Source organism: Papilio xuthus, unplaced genomic scaffold (assembly GCF_000836235.2).
Source record: "Papilio xuthus unplaced genomic scaffold, Pxut_1.1 DF827870.1, whole genome shotgun sequence".
NCBI classification, from domain to species: domain Eukaryota; kingdom Metazoa; phylum Arthropoda; class Insecta; order Lepidoptera; family Papilionidae; genus Papilio; species Papilio xuthus.
Genome location: NW_013530779.1, coordinates 183,504 through 190,039, shown reverse-complemented (window position 1 = coordinate 190,039; position 6,536 = coordinate 183,504).

Genomic DNA, 6,536 nt, shown 5'->3' with positions numbered 1-6,536 from the left:
CACCACAACACAACACAACACACGCACTGTCACCACACGAGCACTGTTCCTAATGTCATGTCATAGCGCGCACTCTGATGGTATTATTGATCTGAAACAAATGACATCATATTAGTTTTAGGGAAAAGGAATGAAAGAAGAGGGGAGATGCAACAAAACACTATCAAAATTTTACGTGACATTGGATTATTGTTTCGACTGATTCCCAAGTTATTGCAAAACATGGGTCGCGGGTTTGTACAGTCAGCGTCATATAGATCGCCACAGACAAGATATGCAAATATATAGGTACACCAAAAGTAATCAATTATATCGGTACAACAAAAGTCCTCAAAATAATAGATACATTCACCCTGCTCAAAAACATCGGTACATACACAGCGTCAAATATATGAGTACATGCAAGATGCTCATAAATATCGTAGCAGCCACAGCGTCATAAGTAACGAAGCAGTCAAGGTGTGCAAAAATATCGGTACGTTTGACAAAATTAAACTCTATCTCTATATACTTGTGATACAATTTGGAATAAACTACTTCTCTTACATTCATTTGACACTTTGTATTAACATTATAGGTTGTCCGGAAAGTTCGTTCTGATTTTTGATATAAAGCTTACAATAGACTGTAGCTGAAGTAGATTCATTTTCGGATTTTCACCATTATCAAACGTAACAAAAATTTCTATATTGTGAATAAATTCATTTCATTGGTTGAGATAAAAACTAATTTTTAAAATTTTATCCAATAATAAAAGACGTTTTAGGTATAGAGTCGTACCAATATAATTTAAAAACATTTCCAAAAATTTAAGAGAACAGGGTTTCAATTTTCCTTATAAAGCGGCACGAACTTACTGGGCAACCCAATATTTATCTTCTCCTGTCATAACGCTTAAATATAAAAGTTTGTCACGCCGAATATGACAGATACGTATTAACTAATATCAAATTTTGCCTTGTCACAATATATATAATACTAGTTTGGCGCAGTATTCTAGTATGTTTGCCGTAATATGTAAGTTTACCGGTTCGAATCTCAGGCTACTTTTTTTCATTTTATCAATCACGGGGTTATTTTTTCATAACCAGTAAAAATTTGGTAATATAAAATTTTGCTCGACAATTTTTTTTTATAATTTTCGCTGTCGGGTAGAAAGAAATTTAAATGAAGTTAACAACAATTAGGTCAGACCATCGCGGGTGAAGTGAGTGGGCGGAGCGTGGATTGTCTTTGCGGGTTTTAAGAATGGTACGCGCGGAAACTATACGTACAAGTGTTATCTACATATGTGTGCGCGCCCACGCACACCGGAATGTTTATTGCAATCGACCAAAAATTTGATGTAGTTTGGATATTGACATTCAGATTTTTTTTCTTTGTTTCTTAAATATAATCAGTATCAGTAAAAGGTAAAAGTAAAAGTGTTATTTTTACCGGTACAAGTTTAACAAACATGAGTAATAAACAAATTACATGCCAATAGCATCGCTTTATCTCCTTCATTTTTGTTTGAAATAGAAAAGTACTTTAACGGTCAAACTCATTAGTCCAAGGCAATATCAAAAAGTACCTAATAACTACGGCGATAGAGTTTTATTACATGTGCTTCGATATTAAAATTAAAAAGTTTAAACATCAAAAAAAAATAGTGGCTTGGGATTTGAACCGCCAACCTTACGTACCAACGGCAGCGAACGGTAAGGCCACGAGACCAAACTAGCATATATGATGACAAACTTAAATTTGATGTTGGTTTTATCTACCTAATATCTGTCATCCGCGTCGAACACTTTTAGTAAATTTTGAAAAATGGTTTGATGCAAAATGTCAAATGAATGTAAGAGAAGTATTTTATTCCAAATTGTATCACAAGTATATAGAGATAGAGTTTAATTTTGTCAAATGTACCGATATTTTTGCGCACCTTGACTGCTTCGTTACTTATGACGCTGTGGCTGCTACGATATTTATGAGCATCTTGCATGTACTCATATATTTGACGCTGTGTATGTACCGATGTATTTGAGCAGGGTGAATGTATCTATTATTTTGAGGACTTTTGTTGTACCGATATAATTGAATACTTTTGGTGTACCTATATATTTGCATATCTTGTCTGTGACGATCTATATGACGCTGACTGTACACCTCAATGGAGTTCATATTTTTGAATCCATAAAATTATATCGAATAAATAAAACAAAGAAGTAATAATATTATTTATTAATTGTAATTTAGGGTTCCGAAAGAACAGCACAGAAATTATTGTGTTAATTTCATTGTACAACCAGTTTTTATGGATGACTGATTTATTCATATTTTTCAGTCTATTTATTAAAGAGCAGTTCACGGATTAGGTTTGTTTTGTTTCTATTAATCCTTAAAAACCTGTTTGTATCATTGACGGAGGAAAACTTTTTTGCTGAACACGTAACATTCGCAATGCAAGTGTTCACGACTGAACAGTAAAAACTGGCTCAGACTGTACACGGAGATGTTACGACTGAACACTGATCGTTCCCCACGCATCTACATCTAACAATTAAAGGCACGCGATATTTTAACGGTAATTTTAACGTTTAGGTTATGTTTACATCCATTTATAATTTATCGATATATCGATTGTCATCGGATGTTCCGATCTAGATCAAAATATTTCACAATAATATTTATTTTCAGAGTACGTGTGTACGTTAATAGATATCTCCAATAAGTTAAGTTTCGAAAAGCATTATAAATAAATGTGTTTTCACACACATGAATATTGTACCATTTCATTTTATTGCATTTGTCATATTGTGATTTGTACAGCCGCAAGTAAGTTTCACTATCGTTCATCGCGACGGAAATATCATAGAACACATAGAAGAATTCAAGATTGATAATCAATAAATGTTTTACTTTGGTTTTACTTGCATTTTTTTGCTAAACGCGAATTCAAACGACGGAGCAAGACAAAAACTTATTTTAAAAAGTTTTTCAGTTATTAAAAGTCAAAACGAAGTGTCAGTAGACTTTTTTTGGACAGTATTACTGCTATTATTCTGACATTAAATATAAGACCTAAAGTATAAGGTACATCCACACGAGTAAGTTGAAGAGTAATGTTGAGCAGAATAATTAACTGGCCCGATGAACCGTGCGCGTAACGGAGCGCGAGCGGTACCGCTGGATGGCAGCACCGTGCCAGTCCCCCACCCCCGTCCTCCGCGATGCATCTCGTTATACGCAAACTATTTATACATAGTTCCTTGACAGCTTTCATAATTTTACAATATGTTTAAAACAAAAATAAAAAAAAAACTGCTGATATTTGTATTAAAAGTCGACAAAGTAATCAACATTGAACTGGCTAACTCCAAAATAACTACACGAGAATATTCTTCAAAACTTCAAACAACTAAAATAGAGTAGAAGTATCATATTAAACAAAATCTTTATAGAATTGCAGATGTACTAATATATTTTACATACGCATATCGTAATATTCGTAAATCTTGCTAATTGTTTAGAAGAGAGCATTGTTAGCGAAGATTCGCGGCTCCGTTACATCTAAAAAGTGCTGGCTAATGCCGCAGAATGAACAATCTTTTCCGGTTGTCTTCAATTAATTGAACAGATCTGCATTACGTTATATTATAACTAAGTTGCTTTCGAAGCGTAATTTGAAATAAAATAAAAGGAAAGCGTGATAGAATAATGTCGTAATAGCATTTGATTTGATTACACAAATCATTATTATAAAACGCATTACTTCTGTTTTAAATTGTTGTAGAATTTTAACTCGAATTTGCAATCTTTACTTTTTAAATTAAATTATCTGACTTCACTTAGACCATTATTATTTTCAAATAAAAATGAATTTATCTTAGAAGAAATTAACTTTCAATGAGATAATTTTAAGGAGAGAAACCTTGTTTTGATGACTTTTTATAGAGGTTTATTTGACCACGGCTAAAATTAATCGTGATAGAGAGTAAACGTAATTAGAAATTATATACTTATTTGCCCCTATAGTGTACATTTTTTTATTTTTTAAGTCATTTTCATTATTAAAGTTAAGGTAAACATTATTACCGAAAATAGAAAAATCAAACTTTTAATAATTATAACAAAGCTACAATTTTGAAAGTTACCTCTAATTAGATTTGTAACTAAAGTTCTATAATTAAAAAGAGGTTCTACGTCTAATTTAAAACAATTTTAAGACTTTCCCTTTACCTTTTAATTATGTAATAAGTTGTCGTATTAGCAGAACCTGATATTTAAATTCACTTCCGTTACAATCTAATCGATATGCCTTTTATTCAAAAAACCATAAAAATGTAACTTTGTTCGCTTTCTTTAGGCAGTTAAGGTCTTTTCGGTCATTATGAGGTCTTACGTAACTTTTTATGTTATTTCCAGTTTCCAAATTAGGTATTGAATTTGCATTTTTGAAATTCGAATAGTTTTTAAATTTCGAATAGGAAGTTACGCAAGATGTCAAAATATTTTTTTCTACTTCGGTTCAGTTTTTTAATTACGAAATTCGCGATCTTCAATTCAATTTTATGTAATGTTTTAATCACGCTTCAACATACATACATTGTTAAGGCATTTAAATGATTAATTAATGTAAAATAACATGAATTATTAAGTTTATACATTATTAAAATACTATAATGTAACAAAAAGCTCTTTTGAACTTAGGGTCTGTTTCACAATATACAAGTAAGTCCTGAAATAACCACTTATTAGTCAAATAAAGTAGTCATAGGTCATTTCACATTAACCAAACGCAAACTATTTTGACAGCTCGTTTAATATGGCGGTTAATTTATTTCATTAGTTATCCAGCACTTTACTTATACATTGTGAAACAGGCCCTTAATGTAATAAACTTATACGAAAAGTTATCGAATATTTATTTACTAGAGTGATATGTCAAACTAATCGTAGGCTTCCGATGCCAAATCGAAGGTACGAAAACATATTATGACTCTTTTCAACTTGAAAAAATGTATTGTTTTTAGTTTTCAGTCACACATAAGAGTCCGAAAAGACGGTACAGAAATATGAACATTTTTATTTCCTTTATGCAATAAGTTAATGCAAATGTTATGCCGTATGCAAATAATATAACAGGAAGAAAATAACTTACTCACGCAAGCCCTGCCAATGATTAGTTCAATCGTAGCAAAATTACATTAACAAAAACATATTACATTATGAAACGAAAGTTTTTGTTTCCATCTGTAGCCATTTGATTATTACGTAGTTTGGAATGTAAAGAACAACATAATAGCACAAGGAATAATTTTTATTGACAATTGAATAACGTTATTAAGATTTTCTTGTATTATGTATTAGTATCTACTATCTCTGTTCATTTCAAATAGAATGAAAGGGTTAGCGATATTTTTCATGCAGATGCAGTTGTATAAACATCTAAAGTCTATATTAAGTGTCTTGGAATATATTTTCGGTCAATTTATGAATACAAATTATACATGACGTGTGAGATTTGGCGGGAAACGAATTGCTTTTTGTATACGTTACTTTTTTTTAATATGAATCTGAGTACATTCAAATAAATCAGACATTCATATAAAGCATGAAAAATATTATTTCGTATGTTTTAAACATATAAAATGCGAATTCTAATGGACTTAAAAAATAACTGTAAAATCTTTGATATTGGCAGGAAGTTAACTACAGATTACATTGTAAAGAAAGTTTAAAACATGTGCGCATTAATGAAGCAATATAAAATAATATTGAATTGTTAAGACAATAAAAGTCCGATGAAAGTTTTGGTGAAAACAGACTTACCACAACAAAACAATAAAATCCACACAACAAACGCGCTAATTACAATCAAAGACACGTGCGAGCTGCGACCGATGCACTGAATTTGACATAAATTTCTTTCAAGTCAGAAAGCGTCAAATTTCTCGTAATAATCGGAATATCAGAAAGCACACGGACCACGTGTAATCGGAACGGCGATCGAGTGGCGACTGACGGCAGACGTGGTTCAAGCAGCCTCCGTGGTGGTGCTTCACCTGTTACCCTTTCTTCGTGTGTTTACTTGTCTGTTGTTTATCGGCGCCAAGTTGAATGTTACTTACTGAATTACTTAATTTATGGCGCGGGAAATGTAACATCTCTCTTGTATGTGTGCGTGCGGTCGTTTGTATCACTTAACTTAGATCTTAATTATATTCTTTGTACGTGTTTATGTGTGATATAATTTTTATCTTAGAAACAATTGAGGATTGATTTTTCATCTTATAGACAGGACTTTGACGGGAAGGAAGCTGATATATGTGGGCGTATTATGGGCTACTTTTTATTCTGCCTTGACAAAGTCACAGGCGATCGCTAGTTGTGCACAAAATTATTATCAAATTTTTATTCTTTACCTTATAAACAGTTTAATTTATAATTAGATACAACGAAACATCGTTAAATCAGGTTCACAGAACAAATAGGCAAATAAGGCCCTTCTTCAAATTAATTTTTACGCTTTGCAAAGTTAAAATTGTTAC